The 5000-nt window shown below is 50.6% G+C and overlaps 1 long non-coding RNA gene across 1 annotated transcript in view; it reads right to left on the reverse strand.

The window, feature by feature from the left end:
• Window positions 1-2447: 2447 nt before the first annotated feature.
• The window catches only part of LOC149427586 (uncharacterized), a 23224-nt gene continuing 20671 nt past the window's right edge, over window positions 2448-5000 (reverse strand). Inside the window, exon 3 of the long non-coding RNA XR_016311246.1 lies at window positions 2448-2597. This is a non-coding gene — a long non-coding RNA (uncharacterized LOC149427586). The remainder of the gene's footprint in view (window positions 2598-5000) is intronic.

The raw sequence follows: 5000 nt of genomic DNA on the forward strand, positions 1-5000 counted from the left end.
CCCCTACCCACCTCTTACCACCATCCCTTGGTTCCACCCCCTACCCACCTCTTACCACCATCCCTTGGTTCCACCCCCTGCCCAGTACCACCCCTTTTAGAGAACTAAGTATCATTTTGTGGTGCTAAATAAGTTGTATGGAATTTGATAATGACAACAGCAGAAAAGCAGTAAAATAGATCACCTGCAGCTAGCAACAATAGATTCCCCTCCAGCAACAATAGATGCCCCACACAGCAATAGATCCCCCTCCAGCAACAATAGATGCCCCACACAACAATACATCCCCCAGCAACAATGGACCCCAACCCAGCAACAATAGTTTCCCCCAGCACACCTAGACCCACTCCAGCAACAATAGATCCTACCACAGCAACAATAGATCCCCCAAACAACAATAGAGCCACACAGCAACAATGGACTACCCACAACAAAATACCCCCCAGCAACAAAAGATCTACCCCAGAAACATTAGATACCCCTAACAGCAGCAACAGATCTCCCAGCAGCCAGCCTCAATAAACTCTCCAGCAGCCAGCAACCTCCCCCTCAACAGTAGATCCCTAAAAGCAACATAAGACCCCCCCAGCAGCAATAAATCCCCTCCAGCAACAATAGACCCTCACACAAAAACATCCGCACCAGTGACAATAGAGCCTCACACAGCAAGAACGGACCACCCACAACAAAATACCACCCCAGAAACAATAGATCCACCCGGCAGCAATAGAACCCAACCGACAACAATAGACCCTCACACAAAAACATCCCCACCAGTGACAATAGATCCCCCACATAACAATAGAGCCCTCGCACAGCAAGAATGGACCACCCACAACAAAATACCACCCCCAGCAACAAAAGATCCACCCCAGCAACATTGGACGACGCTGGCAGCAGTAACAGATCTCCCAGCAGCCAGCATCAATAGACTCTCTAGCAGCCAGCAACCTCACTCCAACAGCAGATCCCTAACAGAAACATAAGACACCCCCAGCAGCAATAGATCCCCTTCAGCAACAATAGACCCTCACACAAAAATATCCCCACCAGTGACAATAGATTCTCCCACACAACAAAAGAGCCCTCCCACAGCAACAATGGACCACCCCCAACAAAATACCCCCTCCAGCAACAAAAGATCCACCCCAGCAACATTAGACACCCCTAGCAGCAGCAACCGATCTTTCAGCAGCCAGCATCAATAGACTCTCCAGCAGCCAGCAACTCCCCTTCAACAGTAGATCCCTAACAGAAACATAAGACCCCCCAGCATCAATATGTCCCCTCCAGCAACAATAGATCCTCACCCAAAAACATCCGCACCAGTGACAGTAGATTCTCCCACACAACAATAGAGCCCTCACACAGCAACAATGGACCACTCCCAACAAACTACCCCTCCAGCAACAAAAGATCCTCACAGAAAAACATCCGCACCAGTGACAATAGATCCCCCAGCTGTCAGCTTCAATAGTCCCTCCGCACACCCCACACCCCTTGCCATTACATACATTCAGTGCTGGAGGTGCCGGTACTGCGTTCCCGCTCGAAGAAAAGCCCTGAATATAACCATAGAACCATGGAGCAGCACAGTGGCTAAGTGGTTAGCACTTCCGCCTGGCAGTACTGGGGTTGTTGGTTTGAATCCCAACCACGGCACCACCTGCCTGGAGTTTGCATGTTCTCCCTGTGCCTGCGTGGTTTCCCTCCGGTTTCCTCCCAAAGACATGCTGGTAGGTGAATTGGCTCCTGTCTAAATTGGCCCTAGTATGTGTATGTATGAATGTGAGTTAGGGGCCTTAGATTGTGCGCTCCTCGGGGGCGGGGACTGATGTGAATGTACAATATATATGTAGAACGCTGCATAAATAGACGGCGCTATATAAGTACCTGAAATATAAATTGCTCCGCCCACTGTCCCGAAATGACAAACAATCCTGTTATTTTTGGAGGGATGCGATTGGATGAGACACGCTCTGTTCTGAAAAGACTTTTTTTTTCCCGCGTCTTGAAATGGATCATTTAGGATCCTCATCTTTTTATTTTCCCCCAGCATTGGTCATGTGATTTGCCTCATCCTTTTATTTTCCCCCAGCATTGGTCATGTGATTTGCCTCATCTTTTTATTTTCCCCCAGCATTGGTCATGTGGTTTGCCTCATCCTTTTATTTTTCTTCAGCATTGGTCATGTGATTTGCCTCATCCTTTTATTTTTCTCCAGCATTGGTCATGTGATTTGCCTCATCCTTTTATTTTTTCCCCCAGCGTTGGTCATGTGATTTGCCTCATCCTTTTATTTTTTCCCCCAGCGTTGGTCATGTGATCCGCCCCAGAGGAGTAAGTCGCCCGCCTTCCGCTTCTTAAAACGCAGAATATTACAAGGAACGCCAAGCCTGCATCCCATCCCCCGACCCCAGCGCCGTCGTACGACGAAGCTCACCTTCCCTCTCCTGCGGCAGGTCATGCAGGATTTTCTGGTAACATTCATACTGCGCCGTCATGATCTTGTTCCTCGTGACACCGAATGCCAAGACGTCTGCCTCGAAGGTGTCCTCCGCCTCCTCCGCCGGCCCCTGGATATTGGTGGATGCGGTCTAACGAAAAAAAAAAAATGCAACAGTTAGATGAGCAGATAATCGGCGACATTCACGATCGATATACACAGCCATTGGTACGTACTACCCAGGGGCGGACTCACCATTTGGAAACTCAGGCACTGCCCGAGGGCCCGGGGTCAGTAGGGGGCCCCATGAGATGCCCCTGGTACCTTTTTCATAGGCTTTTTTGAGTTTGGGTAAGGACACAGGGGCCCCATGATCCCCTATTGCCTGGGGGCCCCATGAGTTGTCAGTCCGCCCCTGGTACTACCATGTGACCCGCGGTCAGGTGCGTTGCTTTGGCCAATCACTGTCAGGGCGCAGTGCATTGTGGGCGAACACATGAACGGCCGATGTTTGAGTTGAACATTAGTTCCGATAAGCCCCCCTCCCCCTCCCGCGGATCCCCACAACCATCAAGCCCAAGCCTAATACTGGTAATGGCGGTGATCTTATAGTGGGACTGTGATAGTGCGGCAGACAATCTGGCGCTAGCTGACGCTGGCTGGGAGGTACACCAACCGACTGACACTGACATCAATAGTGACACTCAGTGGTGTACCGAGGCAGGTGCAGGGGGTGCAGCCCGCACTGGGTGACACCAACCGCACGGGGTGACACAGGACCTTCTCCACGAAAAGGAAAGTTGTAAAGCAAGCCGACGATCCCCGCAGGATGGATCGAATCTGCGAATTGGGGAGCATAATGGATCGGACCAGGGGCGGACTGACCATTCGAGCACTGGGGCAATGCCCGAGGGCCCGGGGTCAGTAGGGAGCCCCATGAGATGCCCCTGGTACCATAATCCCCTATTGCCCGGGGGCCCCATGAGTTGTCAGTCCGCCCCTGGATCGGACTCCCATCCATTAGGCTCAATCCGCAGATCCGATCCATTCTGCGGGGATCGTCGGAGGGGGTGTCACCAAGTGTGATCGCACCGGGTGACACCAACCCTAGGGACGCCTCTGGTGACACTACTACAGTGATCAGTACTGAACACGGGACTAATGACACCGGCTGGGAAGGGGTTAATATCTAAGGGCAATCAAGGGGTTAATTGTGTGCCCAACATTGCGGCACGCGTGTAACGTGTTGCTTGTACTTTACTGCACGCCTGTATATTCTCCTTGAATCGCTGTTCCCTGTACACAGAGTCGTGTGTTTTGTAAAGCGCTGTGATTGGACACCGACGATCGGCTGAAATCAGCTTCCAAAGTTGTGCTGTGTGCAGTCACAGGGCGGGTGTGCATCGGGAGCGAGAACGCACGCGCCCCCAAACCCATAGGGAGGCCGATCATGTATACAGTATATGCGTGATCGTGTCTGTACATGCCACCCGCTCACAGTAAATGGACTGTGGGCTGCACAAAGACCCAACCACAACCCTACGAAACACCTTTGGGATGAATTAAACCGCCAACTGTGAGCCAGGTCTTCTCATCCACCATCAGAACCTGACCTTATGAATGGGGACAAATTCCCCACAGACACCCTCCAAAATCTTGTGGACAGTGTTCCGGGAAGAGTGGAAGATGGTACAGCCATAAAGGAGGGTAATTGCATGGCGGAACTCCATAATAATGGCCATGGTTTTGTGTTCACATGCCCAGCTCCATAAAGACATGGATGACCAGTTTGGTGTGGAGCAGCTCAAGTGTCCTGTACAGAGCCCTGACCTCAACCCTACTGAACACCTTCAGGATGAATCAGAATGTCGATTGTGATTCAGGTCTTCTCATCCAACATCAGAACCTGACCTCACAAATGGTCACAAATTCCTACAGACACCTTCCAAAACATTGTGGAAAGTCTTCCCAGAAGATTTGAGGATGCTATAGCCACATGGGGGCCAACTCCATGTTACTGACCATGATTTTGGAATGGGATGTCCAACTAGCTCACATAGGTGTGGTGGCAAGGCCAGTTTGGTGAAGACCCTTTTCTGTTCCACCATGACTGTGCCCCTGTGTACAAATCCAACTCCATGAAGACATTGTGTGACTAGTTTGCTGTGGAGCAACTCAAGTGTCCTGCACAGAGCTTTGACCTCAACCCTACTGAACACCTTTGGGATGCATTGGAACTGTGAGCCAGCTCCATAAACACATGGTTTGGTCAGTTAGGTGTGGAGAAACGTGAGTGTCCTGTACAGAGCCCTGACCTCAATCTACTAATCACCTTTGGGATGAATTGGAACGCTGACTGTGATCCAGGTCTTCTCATCCAACATCACTACCTGACCTCACAAATTCCCAGAGACACCTTCCAAATTCTGATGGAAAGCCTTCCCAGAGGAGTGGAGGATGTTAGAGCCACAAAGGGGGCCAACTCTATATCAATGGTCATAGTGATGGGGGGACAACTCCATATTAATGGTCATATTTATCATCATCAATATTA

Source organism: Staurois parvus, unplaced genomic scaffold (assembly GCF_062004578.1).
Source record: "Staurois parvus isolate SC_StPar_1 unplaced genomic scaffold, SC_StPar_1.0 ptg003641l, whole genome shotgun sequence".
Taxonomy (NCBI): domain Eukaryota; kingdom Metazoa; phylum Chordata; class Amphibia; order Anura; family Ranidae; genus Staurois; species Staurois parvus.